Source organism: Ranitomeya variabilis, chromosome 1, assembly GCF_051348905.1.
Source record: "Ranitomeya variabilis isolate aRanVar5 chromosome 1, aRanVar5.hap1, whole genome shotgun sequence".
Lineage (NCBI taxonomy): Eukaryota > Metazoa > Chordata > Amphibia > Anura > Dendrobatidae > Ranitomeya > Ranitomeya variabilis.
Window position 1 is genome coordinate 905,204,076 of NC_135232.1, and position 13,957 is coordinate 905,218,032.

At 42.5% G+C, this 13,957-nt stretch overlaps 1 long non-coding RNA gene across 1 annotated transcript in view; it reads left to right on the forward strand.

Annotated features, from left to right (window-relative positions):
- The window catches only part of LOC143776281 (uncharacterized), a 40,253-nt gene that overhangs the window by 13,804 nt on the left and 12,492 nt on the right, over positions 1–13,957 (forward strand). The window lies entirely within an intron of this gene.

The window sequence follows — 13,957 nt, forward strand, 5'->3', positions numbered from 1 at the left end:
GGTAGGTCTCTATCTCCTGTACAGTGTAAGATTTTATAGTCAGTGGGTTCTCTCTTTCTCTTCTATAGAATGTAAGCTCTTATGGTTAGCAGTGTGTTGTGAATTCTGTTCTGGAGCTCCCTCCTGTGGTTGCTAATGGTATTTTTGTGAGTTCTGCCCTTGGGCTCCCTCTGGTGGTTTCGAGTGGAACTGCTGCTCCTTTAGGTAGCTGTGGCAGCTGCCTTCACTAATCGCCTTGCCTGGGTTTGTTATTTAAACCTGCTCTGGGCTTTAGTTCATGCCAGCTGTCATTGTTCTTGGTTGGATTTGGTTCTCTCCTTGGATTTCTCATATGGCCTATCCTTGTCAGCAAAAGATAAGTTTTTGCTTGTTTTTGTTTGTCCATTTGCTTGGACTCTATTGCTCTGCAAATATGTCTCTTTTTGTCCAGCTTGTCACTATGTCATATTCAGGCTAGCTGGAAGCTCTGGGAAAGCAGATTTGCCCCTCCACACCGTGAGTCGGTGTGGAGTTCATTTTTGTAAACTCTGCATGGATTTTGTAGTTTTTAATACTGACTGCACAGTATCCTTTTCTCTCTGTCTATCAAGTTTAGTATTGGCCTCCTTTGCTGAAAGCTGATTTCATTTCTGTGTCCGTCATTTCCCTCTTCACTCACAGCCAATATTTGTGGGGGGCTGTCTTTCCTTTTGGGGTTTTCTCTGAGGCAAGATAGCTTTCTATTTCCTTCTTTAGGGGTAGTTAGTTCTTAGGCTGTGAAGAGGTGTCTAGGGAGAGTCAGGAACATCCCACAGCTATTACTAGTGTTGTTGTTAGGATTAGGGACTGCGGTCAGTAGTGATACCACCTTCCCAGAGCTCGTCCCATGTTGCGTTTTAGCCACCAGGTCATATTAGTGTGGCCTCTTAACCACCAGGTCATAACAGTACAGCTGACCCACAATGTGTTAAATGCATCTCAAAAGAGGGAAAAGAAAGTTCTGAGTCATTTTTTTTTTCTTTGTAGCTTGTTTTGTCTTTTTTTCCCCCTTAATCTCTGGGTGGTTCAGGATTTTGGTGCTGATATGGAGGTTCAGGGTCAGTCCTTGCACGTGGATCAACTCGCTGCAAGGGTACAGAGTATCCAAGATTATGTTGTCCAGACTCCGGTATTAGAGCCTAGAATTCCTATTCCTGATTTATTTTCTGGGGATAGATCTAAATTTTTGAACTTTAAAAATAATTGCAGATTGTTTTTTGCTCTGAGACCCCGTTCCTCTGGTGACCCCATTCAGCAGGTGAAGATTGTTATTTCTTTGCTGCGTGGCGACCCGCAGGACTGGGCATTCTCCCTTGAGCCAGGAAATCCTGCATTGCTCAATATTGACGCATTTTTTCAAGCGCTTGGATTGCTGTATGACGAGCCTAATTCTGTGGATCAGGCAGAAAAAACTTTGCTGGCTCTGTGTCAGGGTCAGGAAGCAGCAGAAGTATACTGCCAGAAATTTAGAAAGTGGTCTGTGCTCACAAAATGGAATGAGAATGCCCTGGCAGCGATTTTCAGAAAAGGTCTTTCTGAAGCCCTTAAAGATGTTATGGTGGGGTTTCCTACGCCTGCTGGTCTGAATGAGTCAATGTCTTTGGCCATTCAGATTGATCGACGCTTGTGCAAGCGCAAAGTGGTGCACCATATGGCAGTGTCCTCTGAGCAGAGTCCTGAGCCTATGCAATGTGATAGGATTTTGACTAGAGCAGAAAGGCAGAAATTCAGACGTCAGAATGGCCTGTGTTTTTACTGTGGTGATTCTGCTCATGCTATTTCTGATTGCCCTAAGCGTACTAAGAGGGTCCCTAGGTCTGTTACCATTAGTACTGTACAGCCTAAATTTCTCTTGTCTGTTACCCTGATTTGCTCATTGTCGTCCTTTTCTGTTATGGCATTCGTGGATTCTGGCGCTGCCCTGAACTTAATGGACTTAGAATTTGCCAAGCGCTGTGGTTTTTCCTTGGAGCCTTTGCAGAGTCCTATTCCCTTAAGGGGGATTGATGCTACGCCATTGGCCAAGAATAAACCTCAGTACTGGACACAGTTAACCATGTACATGGCTCCAGCACATCAGGAAAATATTCGCTTTTTGGTGTTGCATAATTTGCATGATGTTGTTGTGCTGGGTTTTCCATGGTTACAGGTACATAATCCAGTGCTGGATTGGAGATCTATGTCTGTGACTGGTTGGGGTTGTCAGGGGATACATAGTGATATTCCTTTGATGTCCATTTCCTCGTCCCCTTCTTCTGAAGTTCCTGAGTTTTTGTCGGATTTCCAGGATATATTTGATGAGCCCAAGTCCAGTTCCCTGCCTCCTCATAGGGACTGCGATTGTGCCATTAATTTGATTCCTTGCTGTAAGTTCCCTAAGGGCCAACTTTTCAATCTGTCTGTGCCAGAGCATGCCGCTATGCGGAGTTATGTAAAGGAGTCCTTGGAGAAGGGGCATATTCACCCGTCTTCGTCACCGTTGGGAGCGGGATTTTTTTTTGTTGCCAAGAAGGATGGCTCCTTGAGACCCTGTATAGATTATCGCCTTCTCAATAAGATCACTGTCAAATTCCAGTACCCTTTACCTTTACTTTCTGATTTGTTTGCTCGGATTAAGGGTGCCAGTTGGTTTACTAAAATCGACCTTCGAGGGGCGTATAATCTCATGCGTATTAAACAAGGTGATGAATGGAAAACAGCATTTAATACGCCCGAAGGCCATTTTGAATATCTTGTGATGCCATTCGGGCTCTCTAATGCTCCATCGGTATTTCAGTCCTTTATGCATGATATCTTCCGGAATTATCTGGATAAATTCATGATTGTGTATTTGGATGATATTTTGGTTTTCTCCAATGATTGGGAGTCTCATGTGAAGCAGGTTAGGATGGTATTTCAGGTCCTTCGTGCTAATGCATTGTTTGTGAAGGGGTCTAAGTGCCTCTTTGGAGTTCAGAAGGTGTCTTTTTTGGGTTTCATTTTTTCTCCCTTGGCTATTGAAATGGACCCTGTTAAAGTCCAGGCCATTCATGATTGGAATCAACCTACATCTGTAAAGAGCCTTCAGAAATTTTTGGGCTTTGCCAATTTTTATCGCCGATTTATTGCTAATTTTTCTAGTGTGGTGAAGCCTCTGACCGATTTGACGAGGAAGGGCGCTGATGTGATGACTTTGTCCTCTGCGGCTGTTGAGGCCTTTCAGGAGCTTAAACGTCGTTTTACTTCTGCCCCTGTGTTGCATCAGCCAGATGTTTCTCTCCCTTTTCAGTTTGAGGTTGATGCTTCTGAGATTGGGGCAGGGGCCGTTTTGTCTCAGAGAAATTCTGATGGCTAGTTGATGAAACCATGTGCTTTCTTCTCCAGAAAGTTTTCGCCTGCTGAGCGTAATTATGATGTCGGCAATCGGGAGTTGTTGGCTATGAAGTGGGCATTTGAGGAGTGGCGACATTGGCTTGAGGGAGCCAAGCATCGCGTGGTGGTCTTGACTGATCATAAGAATCTGATCTACCTCGAGTCTGCCAACCAACAACCCAATTATCAACGGGGAGTATATGACTAGACCAACTGAAAACCAAACCTACCCCTAAAATCATCAATCTTTATTAATAATTCCGTAAAATACCAAAAAATATCTATAAAGTGAGATAAAATTACATCCTTATAGTAATCCACCCACGGATAGGGATAAAGTTAATCTTAAAGGGTACCCCCTATAGAGTTTCTATGATACCAGAAAAACCAAGTAGAAAAAACCAAGTAGAAAAAATGAAAAAAACTTTTAAAGCAAAAAATAAAAAATTATCAAAATTGAAAACATCAAAAAAACACAAAAAAAATCAAAAAATAGGCTAATACCTTTGTAGATACACAATACCTCTTCTAGCCCTACTTGGCCCTGGAAACTGTTGTCCTTCCTGACAGCGAAGGTTGGCACCCTATATTGCGATGTGGCGCCCCCACTCAACGACGGCTGTCCCTCCTATCCCTGGGTAATCCCTAATAAACTAATAATCACAGACAAAAAACATACAGATATGGATCAAATTAGATCCATCAACACAGAATAAATGTCCCGCTATATATGTTCCTCACTATAAGCTCCCACCACTAAATTGGTTATGGAGGATGAAGACTATAGTGCACACCGCAAGTTAAAGCTTGGTGTCACCACCTAGTATTGCACCTTTTTACTAAAACAGCTCAAGGCTGCTATATTGAATCATATAAGTAGATAAATATATTGTATTGATGCTAGTTTTTCTACTTTTATATCTTGTTTTCAAAGGTGCATATCCATAAAAGGTCTATATCCCCTTAATAGGCTCATCAAATATATACAGGCAGCTCCATATAACCAAAGGAACATAAATAAGGTGTTTCATATATGACACACACTAATCCGTATGTCACAATTTGTATAGCTCACAAGGTGGTGACACCAAGCTTTAACTTGCGGTGTGCACTATAGTCTTCATCCTCCATAACCAATTTAGTGGTGGGAGCTTATAGTGAGGAACATATATAGAGGGACATTTATTCTGTGTTGATGGATCTAATTTGATCCATATCTGTATGTTTTTTGTCTGTGATTATTAGTTTATTAGGGATTACCCAGGGATAGGAGGGACAGCCGTCGTTGAGTGGGGGCGCCACATCGCAATATAGGGTGCCAACCTCCGCTGTCAGGAAGGACAACAGTTTCCAGGGCCAAGTAGGGCTAGAAGAGGTATTGTGTATCTACAAAGGTATTAGCCTATTTTTTGATTTTTTTGTGTTTTTTTGATGTTTTCAATTTTGATAATTTTTTATTTTTTGCTTTAAAAGTTTTTTTCATTTTTTCTACTTGGTTTTTTCTATTTGGTTTTTCTGGTATCATAGAAACTCTATAGGGGGTACCCTTTAAGATTAACTTTATCCCTATCCGTGGGTGGATTCCTATAAGGATGTAATTTTATCTCACTTTATAGATATTTTTTGGTATTTTACGGAATTATTAATAAAGATTGATGATTTTAGGGGTAGGTTTGGTTTTCAGTTGGTCTACCTCGAGTCTGCTAAGCGGTTGAATCCTAGACAAGCTCGGTGGTCTCTGTTTTTCTCACATTTTGATTTTGTGGTCTCGTATATTCCGGGATCTAAGAATGTGAAGGCTGATGCCCTTTCTAGGAGTTTTTTGCCTGATTCTCCGGGAGTTCTTGAGCCGGCTGGGATCCTCAAGGAGGGGGTGATTCTTTCTGCCATCACCTGATTTGCGGCGGGTACTTCAGGAGTTTCAGGCTGATAAACCTGACCGCTGTCCTGTGGGGAAATTGTTTGTTCCTGATAGATGGACTAGCAGGGTAATTTCTGAGGTTCATTGTTCGGTGTTGGCTGGTCACCCTGGGATTTTCGGTACCAGAGATTTGGTGGCTAGGTCCTTTTGGTGGCCTTCCTTGTCGCGGGATGTGCGTTCGTTTGTGCAGTCCTGTGGGACCTGTGCTCGGGCTAAGCCTTGCTGTTCCCATGCCAGTGGGTTGCTTTTGCCTTTGCCTATTCCTGAGAGGCCCTGGACGCATATTTCCATGGATTTTATTTCTGATCTTCCTGTTTCTCAGAAGATGTCTGTCATCTGGGTGGTTTGTGACCGGTTTTCTAAGATGGTCCATTTGGTACCATTGCCTAAGTTGCCTTCCTCCTCTGATTTGGTTCCATTATTTTTTCAGCATGTGGTTCGCTTGCATGGTATTCCGGAGAATATTGTGTCTGACAGAGGTTCCCAGTTCGTTTCTAGGTTTTGGCGGTCCTTTTGTGCTAGAATGGGCATTGATTTGTCTTTTTCTTCACCATTCCATCCTCAGACAAATGGCCAAACGGAGCGAACCAATCAGACCTTGGAAACCTATTTGAGATGCTTCGTGTCTCTGATCAGGATGATTGGGTGACCTTTTTGCCGTTGGCCGAGTTTGCCCTTAATAATCGGGCTAGTTCGGCTAACTTGGTTTCGCCTTTCTTTTGTAATTTTGGTTTTCATCCTCGTTTTTCTTCGGGGCAGCTTGAGCCTTCTGACTGTCCTGGTGTGGATTCTGTGGTGGACAGGTTGCAGCAAATTTGGACTCATGTGGTGGACAATTTGACTTTGTCTCAGGAAAAGGCTCAACATTTTGCTAACCGTCGTCGGTGTGTTGGTCCCCGGCTTCGTGTTGGGGATTTGGTCTCGTTGTCTTCTCGTCATGTTCCTATGAAGGTTTCTTCCCCTAAGTTCAAGCTTCGCTTTATTGGGCCTTATAAGATTTCTGAAATTATCAATCCGATGTCTTTTCGTTTTGCCCTTCCAGCTTCGTTTTCCATTCATAATGTGTTCCATAGATCCTTGTTGCGGAGATATGTGGTACCTATGGTTCCCTTCGTTGATCCTCCTGCTCCGGTTTTGGTTGAGGGGGAATTTGAATATGTGGTGGAGAAGATTTTGGATTCTCGTTTTTCGAGGCAGAAGCTTCAGTATCTGGTCAAGTGGAAGGGTTATGGCCAGGAGGATAATTCTTGGGTTGTTGCCTCCGATGTTCATGCTGCCGATTTGGTTTGTGCTTTCCATTTGGCTCGTCCTGATCGGCCTGGGAGCTCTGGTGAGGGTTCGGTGACCCCTCCACAAGGGGGGGTACTGTTGTGAATTCCGTTCTGGAGCTCCCTCCTGTGGTTGCTAATGGTATTTTTGTGAGTTCTGCCCTTGGGCTCCCTCTGGTGGTTTCGAGTGGAACTGCTGCTCCTTTAGGTAGCTGTGGCAGCTGCCTTCACTAATCGCCTTTCCTGGGTTTGTTATTTAAACCTGCTCTGGGCTTTAGTTCATGCCAGCTGTCATTGTTCTTGGTTGGATTTGGTTCTCTCCTTGGATTTCTCATATGGCCTATCCTTGTCAGCAAAAGATAAGTTTTTGCTTGTTTTTGTTTGTCCATTTGCTTGGACTCTATTGCTCTGCAAATATGTCTCTTTTTGTCCAGCTTGTCACTATGTCATATTCAGGCTAGCTGGAAGCTCTGGGAAAGCAGATTTGCCCCTCCACACCGTGAGTCGGTGTGGAGTTCATTTTTGTAAACTCTGCGTGGATTTTGTAGTTTTTAATACTGACCGCACAGTATCCTTTTCTCTCTGTCTATCAAGTTTAGTATTGGCCTCCTTTGCTGAAAGCTGATTTCATTTCTGTGTATGTCATTTCCCTCTTCACTCACAGCCAATATTTGTGGGGGGCTGTCTTTCCTTTTGGGGTTTTCTCTGAGGCAAGATAGCTTTCTATTTCCTTCTTTAGGGGTAGTTAGTTCTTTGTCTGTGAAGAGGTGTCTAGGGAGAGTCAGGAACATCCCACGGCTATTACTAGTGTTGTTGTTAGGATTAGGGACTGCAGTCAGTAGAGATACCACCTTCCCAGAGCTCGTCCCATGTTGCATTTTAGCCACCAGGTCATATCAGTGTGGCCTCTTAACCACCAGGTCATAACAGTAGTGTCCTCCCTCTGGCTCCTGTAAAGTGTAAAATCTTATGGTCAGCAGGATCTTCGCTCTCCTGTATAGTGTAAAGTCTTATGGTCAGCAGAGTTCTCTGTATCTCACTCTCCTCCTTACATGTATTTTGTGAAAAATTCTAAGCTTTCCAGTGTTGAGATTCACGCCAACTTATTCTCCTTGAATCAAAGTTTTGGGGAATATACTGCAAAGTTGGCAAATTCAAATTTCAAAAGATCTTCACATCTCTAGTTGTAATTGTTCAATTCTTAAAAGGAGACCTTTCAGATGAAAGTTGAAAAAAAAAACAGGTAAATAAAATATTGGCCAAATGGTCCAATAGGTGAGATATTCTTTTTTTACGGGTGCAGTTAGACAACCTTATAAGACGGACGACGATCTCTTGCAATGCTTGGACTGGCCGGCAGCTGTTCTGACCCAAGCGTGACAGCATATCTGTCTATGCTCGAGTCAGGAGAGCCCCAGGCCAATTCATGCACTGCGATGCAATCATCGTCTGTGTTACACAGCCGTCTGACTGCACCATTACATACAGAGTCCTGAACTGATTGATCCTCTATAAGAATATGAAATGTGAGCACCTGCATAACTTGTGATAATGGATATTCTGCATTATAGCAAGATGTTGAGTTAAACAAGGAAGATTTTACTAAGAATCCCACAATAGCTAAGCCTCAGGAATCTAGGTGTCTGCACTTTCACATTTTTTAAGTGCAACCTTGAAGACCTTCATTTGAAGCCATTCATCATGACATTAATATGCGGTATATGAAATAAACTTTGGCACTCAACTTGCAGTGATATGAATTTTTTAATGGCAGCCACTTAAAAAATTTAAAAAATTCATATCACTGCAAGTTGAGTGCCAAAGTTTATTTCATATAGAGATTCTGGTTTGGGAACCCTCTTTGTGCACCTCCACAGCTGTGCCACGTTACACTGCATTATTAATATGCGGTAGACCCAAATCAGGTTGCAGAGGCTTAAACACTGCTGGTGTAATAGAGTGCAGGGTTGCGTATGTCACCACGGAACAGACAGACCAACTGTTGAAGGGGATTTATTAACAGGGGTAAAATTCTCCTCGCAGGGAGTAAACGGGGTTAATAGTCAAGTAAAACAGTAAACAGTTAAGCGGAATCAAAGGGTTAACGAGTGTTCTTGTAGCTTATCAGCCCAGGGAGGTCCTGACTGGAGGGTCCTTTTCCCAATGTGGATACAGTCACCAGCAGGGCTTGGGATCCTGAAGTCTCTTCTGTGTCTCCTGGAGGGTCCGGGGTTAAGTCTCTCTGCAATCTGTTCTTCGCAAAGTGAAAGTGAAACCAGGAAATAGCACAGTCTCGTTGCTTCTGCAAGAGCCTCTATGCACCAGGCTGACAGTCTCCCTGTATTAACGCTGTCACACACACTCTGGGTAGTTACTTATCACACTCAGGGATTCTTTGCTTGTCACTGCGGTCACCAGGGATTCTTTGCTTGTCACTGTGGTCACCAGGGCTGCACAGTCACTGTCTCTGATTCTGGAGGCTTCCAAATCTACACCCTCACATCCAGCCGTCACTCTGGTGGGTATCTCAGCCTCAGTGCCCTCACGGGGAGCACTCTGTCATGGGGAGCGCGGCGCTGCAGCCTGCTTTCTCTCTGGCACGCTGTCCCCTCTCTGGCGCGCTCTCTCTCCCGCACTTTTCTGACCACTCCCCTCTCTTTTCCCAGCAGTCAACCTGTCCCCTCTGTCCAGGGCAGAAAGTCTTCCCCCCAACAACCCAGCTGTCTGGCTAAGTGGTTCCAGGCAAGGAGCAGGGAAAGCAACCTCCTTACAAAGGAAGATTTTACTAAGAATCCCACAATAGCTAAGCCTCAGGAATCTAGGTGTCTGCACTTTCACATTTTTTAAGTGCAACCTTGAAGACCTTCATTTGAAGCCATTCATCATGACATTAATATGCGGTAGACCCAAATCAGGTTGCAGAGGCTTAAACACTGCTGGTAAGGGGCTTGCGGAGTTAATGTTATCATTACAATGTTGACACATGGCATGTTGTAGCTTTCATTTCCAAACTGTTATTGGTAATCTTTTAATCCCATATCAGGTCAACATTTTATCAAGTTAATCTAGCATGAAGATTAATTAGGCGAGTCAGAACACACACACACACACACTAATAAGTTCTCCTCTCAGTTTGGTGGGATGGGTACATTTACTCTGTTTTTCCAAAATGTTCTATTATTTAGTATTCACAAGGAAATATTCAGCCATTATTTACTAAAAAAAAATACTTCACAATGTACAAAACAGGAGCACAGCAGCACTCTGTAAGGGCCAAGATATATGCAAACACTGAATACATGAGATCTGAGCTGCATTACTGCTAAATAAAATGTACTAACATAAATGAATGTTCTTAGCTTATAAATTGGCAAATTCATGTGTGCCCATGAACCATGGCAAGGCGACACTTCTCTGATGGGTACCTAACCTAATACTTATTATACCTGTCCCTCCTGGGCTACAAGCCTACATTTTAAAGGGGAAGATAAGAACCAGCACTAATTAAAAGCACACTTGGTCTGATGGGAGAAGTGCAGAGTCAAAAAAGAAGAAAGTAACCTAAAATAGTAAACAAAACAAAAAAAACTGACCAGCACCTCCATATAGTGTCAACAGGTGCAAGCTGCAATGACTGCACAATGTACAAAAAAAGGAGCACAGCAGCACTCTGTAAGGGACAAAGGTGCTTTTAATTAGTGCTGGTTCCTACCTGCCCATTTTAAATATAGGCTTGAAACCCGGAAGAGGCATGTTTGATAAGTATTAAGCTAGGTATAGAATGGATGACCTTCAGCACTCAATAAGTCACAGAGGAGAAAAAGTTTCAAGAGATTTACAATTTAATCAACAGCCGACATAGTATGTCAAATAGCAACATGTAGGAACAGCCCATATGCTGTGATGAGAAGATGCTGGTGTACTTCCGGAAGATGCTAGAGAGCATTTGGATTATCCAGTAGAGTATTGGGAGAATGTCATATGGTCTAATGATACAAAAGTGGAACTGTTTGAAACAAAACTCGTCGTACTTGGAGGAGACAGACTGCTGAGTTGCATCCAAAGAGCACCAAACCTACTTTGCAGCATGGGGGTGGCAACATCATGCTTTGGGGTTGTTTCTCTGCAAAAGGACAGGGACGACTGATCCGTGTACATGAAAGAATGAATGGGGCCATGAATCGTGAGATTTTGAGTGCAAACCTCCTTCCATCAGCAAGGGCATTTAAGATGAAACATGGATGGATCTTTAGGCTAGATAATGATCCCAAGCACACTGCCAGGGCAACGAAGGAGTGGCTTCATGAGAAGCATATGAAGGTCCTGGAGTGGCCTAGCCAGTCTCCAGATCTCAACCCCATAGAAAACATTTGGATGGAGTTGAAAGTCCGTTTTGCCCAGCGACAGGCCCAAAACATCACTGCTCCAGAGAAGATCTGCATGGAGGAATGGGCCAACATACCATCAACAGTGTGTGCCAACCTTGTGATGACTTACAGAAAATGTTTGACCTCTGTCATTGCCAACAAAAGATATATAACAAAATATTGAGATGAACTTTTGTTAATCCCCAAATACTTATTTTCCACCATATTTTGCTAAATAAATCTTGCCAAATCAGACAAGGTGGTTTTCTGGATTTGTTTTCTCATTTTGACTTTCATAGTTGTGGTCTACCTATGATGTCAATTACAGGCCTCTCTGATCTTTTTAAGTGAAAGAACTCGCACAATTGGTGGGTAACTAAATACTTTTCTCCCCACTCTAGATATGTTCAGCCTAAAATGTATTTGCATACATTTGCATTTCGCTTTGGATTCATTTGAAATAGATGGCTAAAAAATATTAAATGGAATACATCAGCAAGTTTCCGCTATGTACAAACCCTGGCAAAAATAATGGAATCACCGGCCTTGGAGGATGTTCATTCAGTTGTTTAATTTGTAGAAAAAAAGGAGATCACAGACATGGCACAAAACTACAGTCATTTCAAATGGCAACTTTCTGGCTTTAAGAAACACTGAAAGAAATCAAGAACAAAAAATGTGGTAATCGGTAATGGTTACTTTTTTAACCAAGCATATTAACCAAGCATAGGGAAAAATTATGGAATCACTCAATTCTGAGGAAAAAATTATGGCATCACCCTGTAAATTTTCATACCCAAAAATAACACCTGCATCAAATTAGATCTGCTCGTTAGTCTGCATCTAAAATGGAGTGATCACACCTTGGAGAGCTGTTGCACCAAGTGGACTGACATGAATCATGGCTCCAACACGAGAGATGCCAATTTAAACAAAGGAGAGGATTATCAAACTCTTAAAATAGGGTAAATCATCACACAATGTTGCAAAAGATGTTGGTTGTTCACAGTCAGCTGTGTCTAAAATCTGGACCAAATGCAAACAACATGGGAAGGTTGTTAAAGGCAAACATACTGGTAGACCAAGGAAGACATCAAAGTGTCAAGACCGGAAACTTAAAGCATATGTCTCCAAAACAGGAAATGCACAACAAAACAAATGAGGAATGAATGGGTGGAAACTGGAGTCAACGTCTGTGACCGAACTGTAAGAAATCGCCTAAAGGAAATGAGATTTACATATATATAAAAGCTAAACGAAAGCCATCATTAACACCTAAACAGAAAAAAACAAGGTTACAATGGGCTAAGGAAAAGCAATCGTGGACTGTAGATGACTGGATGAAAGTCATATTCAGTGATGAATCGCGAATCTGCATTGGGCAAGGTGATGATGCTGGAACTTTTGTTTGGTGCCGTTCCAATGAGATTTATAAAGATGACTGCCTGAAGAGAACATGCAAATTTCCACAGTCATTGATGATATGGGGCTGCATGTCAGGTAAAGGCACTGGGGAGAAGGCTGTCATTACCTCTTCAATAAATGCACAAGATTATGTTGATATTTTGCAAATTGTCTCTTCAGAGAGGAAGAGGACTAGAACTCTAGTGCCACCTATTGGAAGTAGCAATTCTAACAGTCAATGTCGACCCTTTAACGAGCCTTGTCACATGACTTAGGATAAAAGCCAAACCAGAATCTCAATTTGCAGACACTGTGTTTCGGGGTACTGCCCCTCGTCAGTGCAAAGTGGAGATCTGGTTTGGCTGATTGAGAAGCGTCTGACCGAGATCCAAGAAGTGTTGTTTCTCCTTGTAGAGAGTGACATGTTAAGCATGCCGAGATGAGGAGACTTAAAGCCGCAATGCTTCTCTGGGAATTATGCTAATTATGCAAATTGTCTCTTCAGAGAGGAAGAGAACTAGAACTCTAGTGCCACCTATTGGAAGTAGCAATCCTAACAGTCAATGTCGACCCTTTAACAAGCCTTGTCACATGACTTAGGATAAAAGCCAAACCAGAATCTCAATTTGCAGACACTGTGTTTCGGGGTACTGCCCCTCGTCAGTGCAAAGTGGAGAGATCTAGTTTGGCTGATTAAGTGTCTGACCGGGTTTCAAGAATTATCATTTCTCCTTGCGGAGAGTGACATGTTAAGCATGTCGAGGTGAGGAGACTTAAAGCCGCAATGTTCCTCTGGGAAATATTTTGGACACTTTTCTTATCCCATCAATTGAAAGGATGTTTGGGGATGATGACATCATTTTTCAAGATGATAATGCATCCTGCCAAAGAGCAAAAACTGTGAAAACATTTCTTGAAAACAGACACATAAGGTCAATGTCATGGCCTGCAAATAGTCCAGATCACAATCCAATTGAAAATCTTTGGTGGAAGTTGAAGAAAATGGTCCATGACAAGGCTCCAACCTGCAAAGCTGATCTGGCAACAGCCATCAGAGAAAGTTGGAGCCAGATTGATGAAGAGTACTGTTTGACACTCATTAAGTCCATGCCTCAGAGACTGCAAGCTATTATAAAAGGCAGAGGTGGTGCAACAAAATACTAGTGATGTGTTGGAGTGGTTTTTTTTTGTTTGTTTGTTTTTCATGATTCCATAATTTTTTCCTGATTTGAGTGATTCCATAATTTTTCCCCTATGCTTGGTTAGAAAAAGTAACCATTACTGACCACCTCATTTTTGTTCTTGATTTTTTTTAGTGTTTCTTAAAGCCAGAAAGTTGCCATTTGAAATGACTTTAGTTTTGTTCCATGTCTGTGACCTGCTTTTTTTCTACAAAATTAAACAACTGAATGAACATCCTCCAAGGCCGGTGATTCCATAATTTTTGCCAGGGGTTGTAATCTGAGGGAAGCATAAGGTAGGAGCTAAGACACTGATTTCAGCGATGTGTCACTAATTAGGCTGTGTTCTGTTGTATCAGTTTATTTTTTTAGCAGAAGATTATCACTGTCCGAACTACAGCCCACTTGCTTCTTGGTCTGACTCTGCTTCTCCCACTGATTATCAGC